The 20,203-nt window shown below is 48.6% G+C and overlaps 1 non-coding gene across 1 annotated transcript; it reads left to right on the top strand.

Annotated features, from left to right (window-relative positions):
- The first annotated feature begins 19,310 nt into the window (after nt 1-19,310).
- On the top strand, nt 19,311-19,382 carry trnaq-uug (transfer RNA glutamine (anticodon UUG)). The gene has a single exon. It is a non-coding gene; the product is annotated as a tRNA-Gln (tRNA).
- The last annotated feature ends 821 nt before the right edge of the window (nt 19,383-20,203 follow it).

The following is a 20,203-nucleotide window of genomic DNA, read 5'->3' as shown; positions in this document are numbered from 1 at the left end:
AAGAATGTTCCCGATGTTTGGGGAAGTCCAGAACCAGGTGTCAGAGTCTAAGGGATAAGGGGGAAGCCATTTACGACCGAGATGTGGAGAAACTGCTTCACTCAGAGAGTTGTTAACCTGTGGAATTCTTTGCCACAGAGAGTTGTTGATGCCAGTTCGTTAGATATATTCAAGAGGGAGTTAGATGTGGCCCTGAAGGCTAAAGGGATCAAGAGGTATGGATAGAAAGCAGGAAAGGGGTACTGAGCTGAATGATCAGCCATGATCTTATTGAATGGTGGTGCAAGCTCGAAGGGCTGAATGGCCTTCTCCTGCACCTATTTTCTACGTTTCTATGTTTCTATATCCTGCTACTGCTTTTTTAATAATGGACGCCAACATTTTCCCAACCACAGACATTAGGCGAACTGGTCTATAGTTTCCTGCTTTTTGTCTTGCTCCTTTTTTAAATAGGGGCATTACATTTGCAGTTTTCCAATCTGCTGGGTCCTCCCCAGAATCCAGGCAGTGCATGTCCACAGATCCCTGAAAGTAGCAGGCCAGGTCGATAAGGTGGTTAAGAAGGAATATGGAATGCTTGCCTTTATTATCCGAGGAATAGAATACAAGAGATGTGGTCGGTGGGGCAGGTTTGGCCACTGCTGGAGTACAGCGTGCAGGTCTGGTCGCCATATTACAGGAAGGACATGATTGCACTGAAGAGGATACAGAGGAAATTTACGAGTCTGTTGCCGGGAGTGGAGAATCTTAGCCATGAGGACAGATTAGATAGGCTGGATTTGTTTTCCATGGAACAGATCCTGAGGGGAGACTTCATTGAGGTGTATAAAATTATGAGGGGCCTAGATATAGTGGATAGAAAGGGCCTATTTCCATTAGCAGAGGCGTCATCAACAAGGAGGCATAACTTTAAAGTAATTGGAAAAAAGTTTAGAGGGGAAATTTCTTCACGCAGAGGGTTGTGCGGGTCTGGAACACACTGCCTGAAAGGGTGGTAGAGGCAGAAACACTCACCACATTTTAAAAGTGCTTGGATGTGTACCTGAAGTGCCGTAACCTGCAGGGTTATGGACCTAGAGCTGGAAAGTGGGATGAGGCTGGATAGCCTCTTGTTGGCCGACGCGGACACGATGGGCTGAAATGGCCTCCTTCCGTGCTGTAAACTTCTATGATTCTATGATCTTCTTCACAAAGAGTTGAGGTGACTTGGGCACATCTTTCCTCACGTGACAACATTTCAAAGGCAACTCAACGACTGTAAAGCACTTTGGGGCATCATGAGTTCCTGACAGACGCTGCAGAAATGCAAGTCCTTCTTTGCAAAAGTTCGATGCAAATTCAAAATTCGCGGCAAAATGAGGGCTCGTCCGGGATTTGAACCCGGGACCTCTCGCATATTTCAAATAACAACCCCGAAGCGAGAATCATACCTCTAGACCAAAAAGCCAACTATGTAGTTTATTTGGAAATAAGGTGTAACCATTATTAAGCATTTTTAGTTTGTTGCTATTCCTGATTGGAGGAGCACATGAGACGGAATCAGTGACTTTGTCTTTTTGACATGTCTTCTGAAGCGCGACATGGTCCCACTCCTGCAGTCAATGAGCTGTCGGGACGTTAATGCATCCATCATCATCATCATCATCGGCGGTCCCTCGAAACGAGGATGACTTGCTTCCACGCCAAAAAAGGATGAGTTCATGGTAGTATGGTGTTGCTCCTCCCTGTGCGATCCCCAAGTTTGGCCAGGGAGCGTACAATACCTTTGGTGCCTGACCTGACGGCCTCTGCGTTTCACTCAACAAGTGAGATACCATAAGTAAAGAATAATCGCGAGTTGACAGACAACCAAAAAGTGGGAAGCTATTCTGATCCCAGCAGGAACTTCTATATTTCTGAAAATGTCCCACCAAGGTGGAATTGTGATCTTTAGAATCTTTCTCCCTATCTCAATTGTTTTCTGTTCTCGAGAATCGAAATGTTTTTGTGAGATTACTACAGCTGCTAGCAGAGCAGTAAGTTGTTCGGATAGTGGGGGAATTTCATCGCCAAATGTACAACATATTCCTGCTGGTTTGTGATGTTTTCTCTCACAGTGAGGTGAACAGTGGAGGGTTCAGGAATGGGGACAATCCGTTCCTGGGACACTTGAACTTCTGCCTCGGGTTTAAAGCAAAAACTGCTGTCACTGACCGGACACCAGAAGTGTCCATGTTGGTAGTGGGGCGTACTGGTGGTGACACAATATGTCCCAACCCCGATGTATGCTCCCTGTGGAGGGACATGGTTTTGTGCCATTACCTCCATGGTACAGTTGATAGACTGTGCACCAGCAGCTTTAAACCCACACTGTGGTTTAGAATAGGTGTTCAAGTGCTGGGGACACAGTATTATGTGTGCACACGGAGAGGTCAGTACCCATCACAGCGTGTTCCCACTTTATGACAAAGGGTGGGATTGCTGTGAAATGAACATGTGCACCTCCTTGAATGACTCCAATGTTCTCCACCCTGTATACAGTGTGGGAAGGGCTGTCCCACCCATGACCGACATCCTTAGTACTATCCCCATGATGGTGTGATTAGAACATCGCGATCGACTGGGACAGGGTAAGTTTCAGAAGCTAGGCCGAGCTGGCACGGGCTTAGTGAGTTACTGTACGGGTGGAGGGCTGCAAGGTGCTTGTTACTGATCCAGTAGGGGACTAAACCTTGTTTTAAATCCTCCAGGTTGTTGCGGCCCTCGCCCAACAACCATGCCCCGTACAACACACACACCTCGTTCTGTGCAACCTGGTCAGAAGCATTCCTATCCTCCCGCAAGAGTGCATTCCCTGTCTGTGCATGTTTTTCCAGCTCAGCCACGATTTCCTGTCAATGGATCATCATAGCCTGGTCCTCGTGTAGCTCTGAGCCTTCTCCTGTGTTTTCTTCTTTCATGATGTTTCTCAGTTGGTTCTTTAGACCATTTATCTGCATGTGTAGTTCTATATCGTCCAGGCTATTTATCATAGAGGATCCTGCTTGATATGCAGTTAAAATGTCGTTCAAGGTGCCCCTTCTAGGTCTTCCCGTGCCCATGTTGTCCCGAGCGTATAGGATGTATATATCTGTTTTGTTTACATTCTCAAATTCTAACTCATAAAAGTTCTTGAACATTTCTCTGAGTAGGGCCTCGTATAGCTGCTCTGTTTCCTTCGGACACCAGTCAGGTATATGCACCTCGGTAAAGTTTAAAATAACTGAAGCTACTGCATAATGTAGCCCCTGGTATAACACCTTTTCGGTTGGTACCAATACTAATCCGTTCCCGAGTCACTTGGTGGTGGTCGGACACCTTTCTATTATTGTTCTCACTGGCGGGGTCGTGGGCAGGGGTTTCTTAATGCGTGCTATAAGTTCGGTGGTGTTAATTGGGAGTGGGGAGTGTGGGACCACACACACGTGTAGGCTGGAATCCCACCCCATCCCTTTCCCCTCATCTTGCCATTGCCTGGCAAAGGCGATTGATATGCCTGCAGGACAGATCTCCTCTGACCACCACATGCAGACGTAAATTCCCTGTTCAGACTCCCACCACTTGTTCTAACACACCTTCACTCCTCCCCGTGTCCCCGTGATGGTACGGTACGTGTCATTCCCGAGTCTTTCCCAGTCAGAGTGCTGATCCCCCACATCCTTGCTCAGCTTCCTGAGCCAGCACCATCTACCCAGGGGAATCTTTCCTTTACATAGAAACATAGAAACATAGAAAATAGGTGCAGGAGTAGGCCATTCGGCCCTTCTAGCCTGCACCGCCATTCAATGAGTTCATGGCTGAACATTCAACTTCAGTACCCCATTCCTGCTTTCTCGCCATACCCCTTGATCCCCCTAGTAGTAAGGACCTCATCTAACTCCTTTTTGAATATATTTAGTGAATTGGCCTCAACAACTTTCTGTGGTAGAGAATTCCACAGGTTCACCACTCTCTGGGTGAAGAAGTTCCTCCGCATCTCGGTCCTAAATGGCTTACCCCTTATCCTTAGACTGTGACCTCTGGTTCTGGACTTCCCCAACATTGCGAACATTCTTCCTGCATCTAACCTGTCTAACCCCGTCAGAATTTTAAATGTTTCTGTGAGGTCCCCTCTCATTCTTCTGAACTCCAGTGAATACAAGCCCAGTTGATCCAGTCTTTCTTGATAGGTCAGTCCCGCCATCCCTGGAATTAGTCTGGTGAACCTTCGCTGCACTCCCTCAATAGCAAGAATGTCCTTCCTCAGGTTAGGAGACCAAAACTGTACACAATACTCCAGGTGTGGCCTCACCAATGCCCTGTACAACTGAAGCAACACCTCCCTGCCCCTGTACTCAAATCCCCTTGCTATGAAGGCCAACATGCCATTTGCTTTCTTAACCGGCTGCTGCACCTGCATGCCAACCTTCAATGACTGATGTACCATGACACCCAGGTCTCTTTGCACCTCCCCTTTTCCTAATCTGTCACCATTCAGATAATAGTCTGTCTCTCTGTTTTTACCACCAAAGTGGATAACCTCACATTTATCCACATTATACTTCATCTGCCATGCATTTGCCCACTCACCTAACCTATCCAAGTCGCTCTGCAGCCTCACAGCATCCTCCTCGCAGCTCACACTGCCACCCAACTTAGTGTCATCCGCAAATTTGGAGATACTACATTTAATCCCCTCATCTAAATCATTAATGTACAGTGTAAACAGCTGGGGCCCCAGCACAGAACCTTGCGGTACCCCACTAGTCACTGCCTGCCATTCTGAAAAGTACCCATTTACTCCTACTCTTTGCTTCGTGTCTGACAACCAGTTCTCAATCCATGTCAGTACACTATCCCCAATCCCATGTGCTCTAACTTTGCACATCAATCTCTTGTGTGGGACCTTGTCGAACGCCTTCTGAAAGTCCAAATATACCACATCAACTGGTTCTCCCTTATCCACTCTACTGGAAACATCCTCAAAAAATTCCAGAAGATTTGTCAAGCATGATTTCCCTTTCACTAATCCATGCTGACTTGGACCTATCATGTCACCGCTTTCCAAATGCACTGCTATGACATCCTTAATAATTGATTCCATCATTTTACCCACGGCCGATGTCAGTCTGACCGGTCTATAATTCCCTGTTTTCTCTCTCCCTCCTTTTTTAAAAAGTGGGGTTACATTGGCTACCCTCCACTCATAGGAACTGATCCAGCGTCAATGGAATGTTGGAAAATGACTGTCAACGCATCGACTATTTCCATGGCCACCTCCTTAAGTACTTTGGGATGCAGTCCATCGGGCCCTGGGGATTTATCGGCCTTCAATCCCATCAATTTCCCCAACACAATTTCCCGGCTAATAAGGATTTCGCTCAGTTCCTCCTCCTTACTAGACCCCATGACCCCTTTTATAACCGGGAGGTTGTTCGTGTCCTCCTTCGTGAATACCGAACCAAAGTACTTGTTCAATTGGTCCGCCATTTCTCTGTCACCAGTTATGACTTCCCCTGATTCGGACTGCAGGGGACCTACGTTTGTCTTTACTAACCTTTTTCTCTTTACATATCTATAGAAACTTTTGCAATCCGTCTTAATGTTCCCTGCAAGCTTCTTCTCATAGTCCATTTTCCCTGCCCTAATCAAACCCTTTGTCCTCCTCTGCTGAGTTCTAAATTTCTCCCAGTCCCCAGGTTCGCTGCTATTTCTGGCCAATTTGTATGCCACTTCCTTGGCTTTAATACTATCCCTGATTTCCCTTGATAGCCACGGTTGAGCCACCTTCCCTTTTTTATTTTTATGCCCGACAGGAATGTACATTTGTTGTAGTTCATGCATGCGGTCTCTAAATGTCTGCCATTGCCCATCCACAGTCAACCCCTTAAGTATCATTCGCCAATCCATCCCAGCCAATTCACGCCTCATACCTTCAAAGTTAGCCTTCTTTCAGTTCTGGACCATGGTCTCTGAATTAACTGTTTCATTCTCCATCCCAATGCAGAATTCCACCATATTATGGTCACTCTTCCCCAAGGGGCCACGCACAACGAGATTGCTAATTAAACCTCTCTCATTACATAACACCCAGTCCAAGATGGCCTCCCCCCTAGTTGGTTCCTCGACATATTGGTCTAAAAAACCATCCCTTATGCACGCCAGAAAATCCTCCTCCACCGTATTGCTTCCAGTTTGGTTAGCCCAATTTATGTGCATATTAAAGTCACCCATTATAACTGCTGCACCTTTATTGCACGCACCCCTAATTTCCTGTTTGATGCCCTCCCCAACATCACTACTACAGTTTGGAGGTCTGTACACAACTCCCACTAACGTTTTTTGCCCTTTGGTTTTCTGCAGCTCTACCCATATAGATTCCACATCATCCAAGCTAATGTCCTTCCTAACTATTGCCTTAATCTCCTCCTCAACCAGCAATGCTACCCCACCTCCTTTTCCTTTTATTCTAATCTTCCTGAATGTTGAATACCCTTGGATGTTGAGTTCCCAGCCCTGATCATCCTGGAGCCACGTCTCCGTAATCCCAATCACATCATATTTGTTAACATCTATTTGCACAGTTAATTCATCCACCTTATTGCGGATACTCCTTGCATTAAGACACAAATCCTTTAGGCTTGTTTTTTTAACACCCTCTGTCCTTTAGAATTTTCTGTGCAATGGCCCTTTTTGTTCTTTGCCTTGGGTTTCTCTGCCCTCCACTTTTCCTCATCTCCTTTCTGTCTTTTGTTTTTGCCTCCTTTTTGTTTCCCTCTATCTCCCTGCATTGGTTCCCATCCCCCTGCCATATTAGTTTAACTCCTCACCAACAGCACTAGCAAACACTCCCCCGAGGACATTGGTTCTGATTCTGCCCAGGTGCAGACCGTCCGGATTGTACTGGTCCCACCTCCCCCAGAACCGGTTCCAATGCCCCAGGAATTTGAATCCCTCCCTGCTGCACCATTGCTCAAGCACGTATTCATCTGAGCTATCCTGCGATTCCTACTCTGACTAGCACGTGGCACTGGTAGCAATCCCGAGATTACTACTTTTGAGGTCCTACTTTTTAATTTAGCTCCTAGCTCCTGAAAGTCATTTCGTAGGACCTCATCCCTTTTTTTACCTATGTCATTTGTACCAACGTGCACCACGACAACTGGCTATTCTCCCTCCCTTTTTAGAATGTCCTGCACCCGCTCCGAGACATCCTTGACCCTTGCACCAGGGAGGCAACATACCATCCTGGAGTCTCGGTTGCGGCCGCAGAAACGCCTATCTATTCCCCTTACAATTGAATCCCCTATCACTATCGCTCGGCCACTCTTTTTCCTGTCCTCCTGTGCAACACAGCCAGCCACGGTGCCATGAACTTGGCTGCTGCTGCCCGCTCCTGATGAGTCATCCCCCTCAACAGCACTCAAAGCAGTGTATCTGTTTTGCAGTGGGATGACCACAGGGGACCCCTGCACTACCTGCCTTGCACTACTCTTCCTGCTGGTCTTCCATTCGCTCGCTGGCTGTGGACCCTTCTCCTGCGGTAAGACCAACTCGCTACACGTGATACTCACGTCATTCTCAGCATCGTGGATGCTCCAGAGTGAATCCACCTTCAGCTCCAACTCCGCAACGCGGACCGTCAGTAGCCGGAGGTGGACACACTTCCCGCACATGTAGTCGTCAGGGACACTGGTGTTATCCCCGTGTTCCCACATGTTACAGGAGGAGCATATCACGTGACCGAGCTGTCCTGCCATGACTTAACCCTTAGATACACTTAAATTGCCGACAACAATGTTAAAAGTTACTGACTAATAAAGAAAAAGAAAAACTACTCACCAATCAGCAGCCAATCACTGACCACGTTGGCTATGACGTCACCTTTTGATTTCTTTCTACTTCTTTTCTGACTTCTCTCAGCTGGAGCTGCACAAGTACGCCTCTCTCGACTCTCGCCTCTCTCGACGCTCCCCGGACTGCTGAGCCTTTTACAGGCCGCTGCCTCTCTCGACTCCCACCTCTCTCGATGCTCCCCGGACTGCTCAGCCTTTTATAGGCCGCTGCCTCTCTCGACTCCCGCCTCTCTCGACGCTCCCCGGACTGCTGAGCCTTTTATAGGCCGCTGCCTCTCTCGACTCCCGCCTCTCTCGACGCTCCCCGGACTGCTGAACCTTTTATAGGCCGCTGCCTCTCTCGACTCCCGCCTCTCTCGACGCTCCCCGGACTGCTGAGCCTTTTATAGGCCGCTGCCTCTCTCGACTCCAGCCTCTCTCGACGCTCCCCGGACTGCTGAGCCTTTTATAGGCCGCTGCCTCTCTCGACTCCCGCCACTGTGTGTGTCTGTCACAGTGTAATGTGTCTGTGTCTTTCAAACAGACACGTTTTCCCTCCGTGACACTGACCCACGCAGCAACGACCCGTATCCTGGGGCATGGAACGGAGGCCTCCCCAGAGGTAAACCCTTCCTGGCTGGAGTAGTGGGTGGATGAGACCCCATCCACCCTGGCCACCTTCCCTCGTGGGCGTACACGGCGAGCTCTTCCACAACCGGGGTGTCACCCGCTGCAGTCACGATCGGTGCTCTCTCTCCTGAGACCATAAATCGAGGATTCTTCCACGTCTCCTCAGCTGTCGCTGCTCATCCTTATCAGGGCGAGCAGGAACAGGACTCTGTTCATGTTGTTAATCTTCTTGTAGTGCCTCTTTTACTACCGACAAGGTGGGTTATTTTCCTTTCCCCAAAACATATGTCACTATTTAGTCACCGGCTGTCGGCTGAAACTCTTAACTTCTATATTCATATAAACATCCTTATCCTATTCTACTCGTTTCACACCTTCCATACGTGTGGTTTCTTTTCAGTTGTGGTGCCCTGAAATCATTACATGCATAATCTACACTACGCTAGATTCTTACCAAACATACCTTAACACATATCGTATTATTTATGTATATCTGCCACCCATCTCCGGGTGGCCAGGTTAATTCCTGTCCTTCTCTTTTCTTCCCTGGCCTCTGTGTTTCCAGCGGGGCCGGTAGTAGGTCGGACAGTACCGCAGGACCTGGAGTGTCCTGACCGGAGGTGGGTCTGAGTCCCACACTATTGGGGTAATGTCCCCTCCGGTGATACAGCACACCGCTCCTTTGGGGGTGGCTGCCTGGTTCATTTTGTCCCCTGGGGGTTCTGCCTGGTTGAGGGCCGTGGGCTGGGGACCCCCAATTAGTGGCTGGTCCACCACTATCTCTTCTGGGGGTCCCTCGTCGCCCGAGGCTAATGGCTGGGTGTCCCTACTCGCAGGCTGGTCCCTGATCAAAGGTACCCTTTCACGGCAGGTCCCTCTCCCGGGGCAGAACCACCTAAATTGTGGCGCTGGTGACCACGGTGCCTGAGGCCGTGGTGTGCGGAGAGTCCTTCTCAGGGTTTTGACCCCTGCGGGTGCGTCCAAGTCCCAAATGATTGGGGGGATAGCTCCTCCAGTAACTCAGTCCATCGCCCCTCTGGGTACAGTCTGTGGGTCTGCCACGTCCCCTGTGGGATTTCCACAGTCGGGGGCTGCTGGCTGAGGGTCCATGCCTTTAGCACGGTTCTCTGTTCCTGGCTGTCCGTTACGTTTCGCTGCTGTCCCGGGTTTGAAAAGTTTGCACTGGTTTATGTGGAACCACTTTGTCCGGCGAGGCATTTTCACGGCACAGACCATGGGGCTTGCCTTGTCAACAATGTGGTACGGCCCCATGTACAGTGCCTCATAAACCCCGACTCGAGCGTAGTTGCTGACCATAACCTGGTCCCCGATCTCCCATTCGTGGTGTTTGTGGGGCTCTAGCAGCAGTCAGTTGCTCCGATGCTCTTTTCCCATATTGTCAGCAGCCTGCCAGTGAATCTGTTTAATGTGTTCAAACAGGTTCCTGACAAAGCTGTCCCAGCTCGCTTCCCTAAGCTGACCTTCCGTGAGTACCGGGGCTAATACATGGGTGGGGGTTCATCTGGCTCTGCCGGTCATGAGCTCATACGGGGAGTACCCCGTGATCTTTGACTGGCTGGCCCGGATCCCTATGAGGACCAGTGGTCGGACCTCTACCCACCGCTTGGGTGAGTCCCCTGTCTCTTTTCGCAGCCTTTCTTTGATGTTGCGGTTGAAACGCTCCACAGGCCCTGATGACTGCGGGTTGTGGGCGACATGCCATTTACCTTTAATGCTGAGCACCTTAAGGATCTCCTGCACCACCTGCCTGGTGAAGTGGCTCCCCTAGTCGGACTTCACGTACTGTGGTAGTCCCCATCGGGAGAACACCTCCCTGACCAGGATGCTGGCTGTTCCCAGAGCAGTGGCTGTTCGGCATGGGAAGGCTTCCATCCATTTGGTGAATACATCCAACAACACGAGACAGTACTTGTAACCTCCCTGGGCAGTGGATAGGGGCCCAATGTAATCGACCTGGATCGACTGCCAGGATCCCTCTACCCTCCTGATATGTCCCATAGACACCTTCCTTTTCTGGAGGTCGGGGTTGTTGGCAGCGCACACTAGACAGCTGGCACAGAACTCGCGGACGCCTTCCCTGAATCCCGGACAGCACCCTGCCTGTTCCACCTGTTGCCAAGTGGTCTCAGGTCCAGGGTGTCCTGCTCCTGGACCCTTGTGGGCCAGCAGGAGGAATTCTCTCCGCTGTTGTTGGGGTACTACCCATTGCTCCCCCCTGAACAGCATTCCTTCTGTACGGGCCGTCTACCCTTTTCCCTTTTTCTAGCGTGTTCAGGACAGTTTTGGGAACGGGGTCTTGGATCTGAACCGTTTTTAGGTCCGGGGACAATGCTACCCCTGCCCTCCCTGTCATCCCAATCCTGCCCCTGACTGCTGCAATGGGGCCTGGGTTGTACGGATGCCAGAGCTTGCCCGTGCGCACACCTTGCTTGGCCAACATGTCAGCCTGCTGGTTTCCCTCGCTGCGGGGTTCAGTGGTGGAATGTGCCTTCACTTTATGTATATAGATCTTCCATTCCTCCTCCACGGCTGTCATGATCTTTTCCAGTCGGGGCTTAATTGCCAGGGGTCTCCCGTTTGGGGATGTGTATCCGCGACGGGACCAGATAGCCGAGTACTGCAGACACGAATTGCATGCGAACATACTGTCCGAGAAAATCGTGTGTGGGCTGGGGAATTCTTCGGGGTGTGTGACTACTTATACCACCGCAGACACTTCAGCGTGCTTGGCACTCATCATACTGGGGAGTTTAATTGCCAGGGCAATGCCTGCCTCTGGGTCATAAACTCCGCAGCCTTTGAGTCGTTCACCCGCAGATCCGTGCTTGAACCGTCCACAAAGATCTCTCGGCCTCTGCGGTGTAACCCAGCCCGAAAACCTATGTTAATTTCTTACCGTACACCGGTGGGCAGTCCCTGGATAGATCATGTTGGCTGCGAGTCTTGTCTCGCAGAGACCCTGTACCCTCAGATCCATCTGGGAGAGGAGTAGGGTCCAGCGAGCAATGCAGGCACTGCTCTCTGTCCCGTCCTTGATCCGACCTTCCAGGAGCATTTGGGTGGGCGTATGGTGGGTAAGGATTGTGATAGGGGACCCCCCTGTGAAGATCAGTGAACTTTTCACAGCCCAGTGAGTGGCTCGGAGATGCCGCTCACAGTTGCAGTGTCCCTTCTCCACATCCGTGAGTATCCTGGAGGAGTAGACCACTGGTCTCAGCCGGCCATGCCACTCTTGGAGCAGTACTGCACTCAGGCTGTCCCTTCACTGGCTGCTACCTCCAGGAAAAACTCTTTACCCCCATCAATAGCCCCTAGAGCTGGTGCGGTCTGCAGGTCTTTTTTGAGTTGGATAAATGCTGCTTCTCAGCCTTCGTCCCATTCCCACTCCACTGCCTTGTGTCGGAGTCGGAGCAGAGGGGCTGCTGTGGCTGCATAATTCTCAATGAGATTACTGCTGTACCCGGTTAGCCCGAGAAAAGATCTTGCTTCTGTTACTGTGTTGGGGGCTGGTAACTTCTGCACTGCTTCCCTTGTAGCTTTGTCAATGGCCCTTTCCCCAGCGCGCACAGCCAGTCCCAGGAATTTTACTTCCTTCAGACCGATCTGTGCCTTTGTGGGATTCACTTTAAAACCTCCTTCTTTCAGCAGCTCCAGCAGTTCAGCCAGCAGTGGACCATGCTCCTCCCCTCATCGGTGAATAGGAGCAGGTCGTCCACATACTGTACCAGCTGCTGGGGTCTGCTGAAGGTCTTTAAACAGTTGGCCATACATTGATGGAAAATACTGGGGCTGTTGTGGAAGCCCTGAGGGAGACAGTTCCAAGTGTATTGCTGTCCTTTAAAGGTAAAAGCAAATTTGTACTGATCTCCACTTCTTAAAGGTATGGACCAAACCCATTGGAAATGTCCAGCACTGTGAAGGTGGTCGCGGAGGCTGGGATACGTCCAATGAGGTCGGCGACAGCAGCAACCGTGGGTGCACAGGCGGGGATGTTACGGTTGAGTACTCGATAGTCCACCGTGGCTCTCCAGGTGTTGTCCCGTTTCTTAACCGGCCAAAACGGAGAGTTCACATGGGTAGCTATTGGACTCAATACCCCTGTTTCACTAAAGAACCCAAGGCTGTTTCCATGTCTGCCTCCGCCTCCCTGGGGAAGTTATACTGTTTCTACGGTCGGGTCATAGGGTCACCATCTATGATAACCTCGACCACGTTTATCCTCCCACAGTCGTGTTTGTGAGTGGCAAAAGCTGCAAGGTTTGCCCTTACATACTCTTAGTACTCCATCGGAGTGTTACTGACCAGTGATTCACGGTCGTAACACTCCTTTGGCTTCATGGTGCACACTGTCCCCTTTCCCCGTTTTTCTGGGATAACCATTACCTCACTCTCCTGTCCCGTACAGACTGACCCCCAAAGACAGTCGTTTCTTAAATCAACTAGGATCCCTGGCCTAGAATAAAGTCAGCCCCCAGGATTCCTCTCCCTTCCTGTTCCCACTTCATCAGGACACAAGTCCACTTGGTGTGGAGTGTTCCTAAATGAACAGAGAGCGGAACGGAGAATGAGCCAACCTGCTCGGTGCCTGTGAAACCCACCAAGCTCTAGGGGACCCCGTTAGACAGAGGTGAGGCGGCGGGGTTATTGACATAGACAAGGGTGCTTGATGCACCGGTATCCAGCAAGTCAGTCCCTTTAACCTTTTCCACCTCCATCTGAACGGTCGGTCTCCCCCACGCATCGTACTCGAGGGAACACAGGGGAACAGGCTGTGTCTGTTCTAGTCACTGTTTTGGCTGGGATGGGGCAGATGGGATTTCGGTACCGGTGGCGGTGGCTACCCTCCCAGAGCCATCCAGCATTGTTCGCAGCTCAGTCAGAAAGGTATCAAACGTGTGGGGAGGGGCTGGCTTCTCGGTCTCGGTCTTTTGGGCAGGGGCAGGAGAACTCTTCCCTGCGCTACTCTTCCATGGTTTCTACAATCCTTTCTCCAGTGCCCACACTTTCCGCACCCAAAACAGGTACGTTTTGTACCGGAGGGGTTGCCCCCGTCGTGGCACCATTCCCTCTTGTCCTGACTAGGTCTGATTTCGAGGACCCTTCCCTTGGGTGGGTGCTCTTCCATCTCCCTCCCGTTCCAGTAGGCTTGGGTCAGTTCCCTGACCACTCCCTGTTCGGTGGCCTGGGGATTTCTCGGGTCAAACCAGGCCTCAGCCTTTGTCCTTATACGTGGTAAATTGTTTGCCATCAGGCTTCGGAGCCAGTGGGCTCTCTCATCCCGGCTTAGATGATTCCGGTCGAGGTCCCCTCCACAGACGCTCTGGTACACAGGCCACAGCCTGTCTGCGAAAACCTGTCGGGTTTTCCCTGTGAGCTGCACTGTTGGGATTCCCATCATTACAGTCCATGGTTTCTAGAATATCTTCCTGGACAGCGGCACATGTCCTTTGCCCCCTTTTGCTCTCGGCAGAGAGGGACTGGTACAGCTTGCCGTCCAGAGAGAGGAGGTGCATATTTGCTATCTCAGCATCATCACACCTGTTAATATCCCCTGCCTGTTCCACTTCCATAAAGTGGACCGAGGTGTCCCCCTTTTGGGTGAGCTTTCCCAGGTGAATTATCATAGCCCTGAGCTGTTGGGTCGTGTGGGGAACCACAAACTGACTTTCCAGGGGCCCCAGACCCCCAGCACCGGTGGGCGGGCCAAACATTTGTTGCCGGACCGGGCACATTGGCCCTGGTTCTGGCCCTTCCTGTTCTGGCTCGCCTACCCCTCCTCCCTGCTGCCAAGCCAAGCTGAAACTCGGTGCCACCGGTGGTGATGGTCCGCTATCTCTGTCCGCCCCACAACTCGTTCACACTCCTGCTGCCGAACCGGTATAGTCACCGGTACCACAGGTGGTGGTTGAACAGTTTCCTCCTTCTCTTCCAGGTTTACCCGGGCCATACCCGGGTTTATTAGGAATACCTTGCCTTTTGCCTTGCACAGAGCAAGGTTTAAACTTTTGTTTGTTGCTGGCAGGGACCGTGGTCTCCTGACTCAAACCCAATAGTGCTGGCTACTTTATAAGCTGCTGTACGTCTCTTAACTTATCCTCCAGCTCTTTTACTTGAAGGGTGAGGCGAGTGTTTTCCTCCCAAAGTATCTTTTCATTATTCTTCGCCTCGGTAACCTGACACTGAAAACAGTCCTGGCTGTTTTTGAACCTTTCCATTCGCTGTGTCTTTCCATGCTTTAGTTTACGGAGTTCCCCCCACACCTTTCTTCTGCCATAGCCCTGTCATGTGATGTTTCTGCACATTCACATCGTTCTGCCCGCAGTAACTCGATGTTCTTATCTAGGGGTTGGACCTGTTGCTGTCGTCAGGACAACCAAATTGCCTTTTCTACTGATTCCTTATGGTACTTGCTGGCTGTCCACTGGGCCGCAGCGTCTCCTGAACGCTCAGCACGCAACAGACCAAGCACCCATTCCTTAGTGACATTCACTTTCTTGTACACATCGGAGGAAATCCTCTCTTCCATTTTTGTTCTTTCCTCCCAAACTGCAATCTCTGCATCACATCCTTTACACCAAAGTCCTGCCGTGGTCGCCATTCTGTCGGGCGTGGTGTGTGGGGTGAGGTTCACCTCTGACCTTCTGAGCGGTTTGAATCGCTCGCACTATCTGGGTTCTAGACTTTGGATTTATTTGCGAATGTGACAAATTGCAAGAAACAACTGGTTTTGGTGCAAAGAACCTCAATTTTATTCAGAGCAAGAACGTAAAATGTCGAGCTTGCAATTACTAGAATAAAAAAACACTTATCACACTTTAAAGGGGTTACAGAAAAATAATACACCTCCCAACTCCCAATGCCTAACTCTGACTCGGTGAAACTCGATGGCAAACTGGGATTATGCTCACCAATCCTCTTGTTGTCAGTTGGCGGTGGTTTGCAGTTTCGAGGTTCGCTGGACTCTGTAAGTTCTGCTTGCCGTACCCCGAACATCGTGGAAGACTTCTTACTGCGTCGTCTTCAGTTGGGTGGTGTCCGCTGATGCGGTAGAGTGCGTATTGGATTTATGGGGTGAGTACCCACTTTCTTCCGTCAGCAGTAGGTTTTAAAGTTCTTTTGGGTAATGTTTCACCTGTTGGTATCCAGGAACAGATTGTAGAGGGGAAACTTTCGAAGCTTCGGTTTCTTCTTGAGGACTTTTGTTCTTAGAATTTGTCGATTGCGGTGTTTTCGATGTTACCACATTGGCTGTGGTCAGTTGCTGCCACGATGATGATGTCCGAAGTTACTGGGAACTGCTTTCTCTGCTGTGATGATGTTCTTCCTTCTCCTTCGCTAGCAGGGCAGTGTGGTCCAGGAGTGTCGTCGAGGCTGAAGATGTCGGAGCTCAGAAGAGCTGTATAGGAGGCTGTGTAGCAAGCTCTCTGGAAGGCTTGTTACAAACTGCTGCAGCGTTCTCTCTCCTTTTTCCCTCCTTCCCGTTCTCCTTCTTTTGTTAAAAAACAGGGACCCAGTTATATTTTGGGAGCCGTTCTAATCTGCGTGACAAATGAGCCCCGATTCTTTGTTTTAATTTTGGCGTGCTTGATATCTCTTTGTTATATTTTGGCGGGCCCATTAATGGTAACCTGTCTCGGATGTGTCGAACTTTTGAATTTGTTAATTGATCGGGAAAATTAGATTTTTGGTATTTGCAATGTCTGCCTAGGCCTGGGTTTTCCATGCGGGCTGGATGGGCCATTGTCATTATGTATACGCTGGATGGGTTTCCTGCTCAGAGTGATGGCTGGCTATCTCTGGGTTGATTGTTGCTCTGTTAATGTCCCCCAGGGAGATGGGTTTTCGAGTTTACACAATTCCCCAGACAATTTGTTCAGCTTCAATATCCCAGACAGCTTGAATACCCAAACTGCTTTCTTTGAACGATCCTTCAGTTCTCAGCCCTTTCCACACAGAACCAATCTGCCTTGTAAAATCCAAAATTTGATTAAAACTCGTAGTTTCTTCCATGTGCACTTTAAGATCCCAAACTTTCTGGTTGATTGTTCCAAATTAAATTTCCTTTCCAATGAGTCCACACCCTGGGGGGTTGTCCAACGAATTTTTGCAATCCTACTCCTGCACCTATTTTCTATGTTTCTATGTTTCGATGTTTCTATGTTTCAAAAACTTTGGCATGATTGGTTCCATGGTGTAATGGTGAGCATTCTGGACTCAGTAAAGCAGTGATCTGAGTTCACATTGTGGTGGACCCTCAATTCTTGCTGTCCCAGCTGCTGAAAAATTGGGACAAACAAGTGAAAGTCACCTGGTGTTGGTGGGCAGTTTTGTTGCCTTTGTCAGTGATACTTGATCTGCAAGTCTAGTTGTCAAATCGTGTGTTCAACCATCAGTTACCTGTTACAAATCAGCGGAGGATAAACCAGTTTTTTATCTCATGCTGCCTTTACCTGCACAATGTGTGCTGAGATTATCTGTGCAATATGCTTTCAGCAGGATGAATAAAAGCAACGCTTTTTGAAATGCAGGCACTGCATGTTTTGTACGCGAACAAATTTTAATTTTCTTTTCATGCCAAGTATTTACATTAATGCATTGCAATGCCAATGCACTTTTTACCTGGCAAGACTGAAGTACAAGCTGTGATGAACAGTGTGAAACAAAAACAGGCACTTGAGAACCCAAAGCCTCGACGGCATCTGTGTGAATTGGTCTGCATCGATAATTAGCAGAACGTAAAGAGGGGAACGCTATGGAAGAGAAAAGGCTGAGCCAAAGTGTAATGTTGGAGATGATTTTATTGTTTTTGAGAAATGTTTCAAATAATTTTTTCGTTGTTGGTTCCATGGTGTAATGGTAAGGACTCTGAATTCAGCGATCTGAGATCAAATCTTGGGGGAACCTGAATGCTTGTTGTCCCAGCTGCTGAAAATTTGGGACAAACAGATGAAAGACAATTGGTGGGCAGTTTTGTTGCCTTTGTCATTGATGCTTGATCGACAAGTCTCGTTGCCAAATCGTGTGTTCATTCACTGGAGTTTAGAAGGAAGAGAGGGGATTTCATCGAAACATATAAGATTCTGACGGGACTGGACAGGTTAGATACAGGAAAATGTTCCGATGTTGGGGAAGTCCAGAACCAGGGGTTATAGTCTTAGGATAAGGGGTAGGCCATTTAGGACCAAGATGAGGAGAAACTTCTTCACTCAGAGAGTTCTTAACCTGTGGAATTTCCTGCCGCAGAGAGTTGTTGATGCCAGTTCATTGGATATATTCAAGAGGGAGTTAGATATGGCTCTTACGGTTAAGGGGATCAAGGGGTATGGAGAGAAAGCAGGATAGGGGTACTGAAGGAAAGATCAGCCATGATCTTATAGAATGGCGGGGAAGGCTCAAAGGGCCGAATGGCCTACTCCTGCACCTGTTTTGTTCTATGTTTCTATGTTACTAACCATCAGTTACCTGTTACAAATCAGCGGAGGAGAAATCAGCTTATTGTCTAAAATACTGCCTTTACCTGCACAATGTGTGCTGAGATTATCTGTGCAATATGCATTCAGCAAGATGAACAAAAATAACGCTTTTTGAAATGCAGGCACTGCCACGAGAGATAAAAAAAGGACGAACCAAAGTGTAATGTTGGAGATGATTTCGCTGTTTTTGAGAAATGTTTCAAAGATTTTGCTGTAGTTGGTTCCATAGTGTAATGGTGAGCACTCTGGACTTTAAATCCAATTAGCTGAGTTCAAATCTCAGTAGAACCTGAATGCTTGTTGTCCCAACTACTGAAATTTAGGGACAAACAAATGAAAGATACATGGTGCTGGAGGGAAGTTTTGTTGCCTTTGTCATTGATGCTTTATCCACAAGTCGAGTTGTCAAATCGTCTGCTCAACAATCAGTTACCTTTTACAAATCAGCGGAGGAGAAATCAGTTTGTCGTCGAATGCTGCCTTTGCCTGCAGAATGTGTGCTGAGATTATCTGTGCAATATGCATTCCGCAGGATGAATAAAAGCAACGCTTTTTGAAATGCAGGCACTTCATAGAAACATCGAAACATAGAAAATACTTGCAGGAGTAGGCCATTCAGCCCTTCGAGCCTGCACCATCACACAATAAGATCATGGCTGATCATTCACCTCAGTACCCAATTCCTGCTTTGTCTCCATACCTCTTGATCCCTTTAGCCGTCAGGGCCACATCTAACTCCCTCTTGAATATATCCAATGAACTGTTATCAAAAACTCTCTGCAGTAGTGAATTGCACAGGTTAATAAATTTCTGAGTGAAGAAGGTTCTCCTCATCTCGGTCCTAAGTGGCTTACCCATTATTCCGAGACTGTGTTCCATGGTTCTGGACTTCCCCAATATTGGGAACATTCTTCCTGCATCTAACCTGTCCAGTCCCATCAAAATTTTATATGTGTCTATGAGATCCCCTCTCATTCTTCTAAACTCCAGTGAATAAAGGCACAGTCGATCCAGTCTCTCCTCATATGTCGGTCCTGCCATCACGCGAATCAGTCTGGTGAACCTTCGCACTCGACAAAACGTTGCGTTTTCTTTTCATGCCAAGCATTTTACATTTATGCATTGCAATGCCAACGCACTTTTTACCTTGCAAGTCTGAGGTACAAGCTGTGATGAACAGTGTGAAACAGAAACAGCTACTCGACGGCATCTGTGTGAATTGCTCTGCGTCGATAATTAGCTGAGTGCAAAGAAGGGAAACTGACATGAAATATGAGAAAAGGCCGAGCCAAAGTGCAATGTTGGAGATGATTTTTTTGTTTTTGAGAACTGTTTCAAAGATTTTTGTGTGGTGGGTTCCATGGTGTAATGGTGAGCACTCTGGACTTTGAATCCAGTGATCTGAGTTCAAATCTCAGTGGAACCTCAATTCTTGTTGTCCCAGTGGCTGAAAATTTGGGACAAACAAGTGAAAGACACCTGGTGTTGGGGGGCAGTTGTGTTGCCTTTGTCAGTGATGCTTGATCTGCGAGTCGAGTTGTCAAATCGTGTGTTCAACCATCAGTTACCTGTTAAAAATCAGCGGAGGAGAAACCAGTTGTTTTATCTAATGCTGCCTTTACCTGCACAATGTGTGCTGAGATTATCTGTGCAATATGCTTTCAGCAGGATGAATAAAAGCAACGCTTTTTGAAATGCAGGCACTGCATATTTTGTACTCGAAAAAATTTGCATTTTCTTTTCATGCCAAGCATTTACATTAATGCATTGCAATGCAAATGCACTTTTTACCTGGCAAGACTGAAGTACAAACTGTGATGAACAATGTGAAACAAAAACACGCACTTGAGAACCCATAGCCTCGACGGCATCTGTGTAATTTGCTTTTGTGTTGCTTTCATGGTAAATTAACCCCTCACCTTCTTTTGCACAATAAAAGAAATGCTAACTGAGGGACAGTCGATACTTCAATCATTTGTCCTGTGCTTTGAGGAGCGGGCAGGGAAGTTGACCTGAGTCCATGATCGGATCGGCCATGATCGTATTAAATGATGGAACAGGCTCGAGGGGCGTATGGCCGACTCCTGCTCCTATTCCTTATGTTCTTATGTTCTTGCGCATGTTCGCCTAATTTGTAATCTGCGCCTGATTTTTTAATGTGGAGAACAGGTTTTTTCAGTTCGACAAAAATCTTCACTTGCTACATTCTAACTTAGTTTGGAGGACGTTTTCACTGTGGAAACTTTG

Source organism: Pristiophorus japonicus, unplaced genomic scaffold, assembly GCF_044704955.1.
Source record: "Pristiophorus japonicus isolate sPriJap1 unplaced genomic scaffold, sPriJap1.hap1 HAP1_SCAFFOLD_219, whole genome shotgun sequence".
NCBI classification, from domain to species: domain Eukaryota; kingdom Metazoa; phylum Chordata; class Chondrichthyes; family Pristiophoridae; genus Pristiophorus; species Pristiophorus japonicus.
Note: the sequence above shows the minus strand (reverse complement) of the source record. Positions and strands in the feature narration are given on the sequence as shown.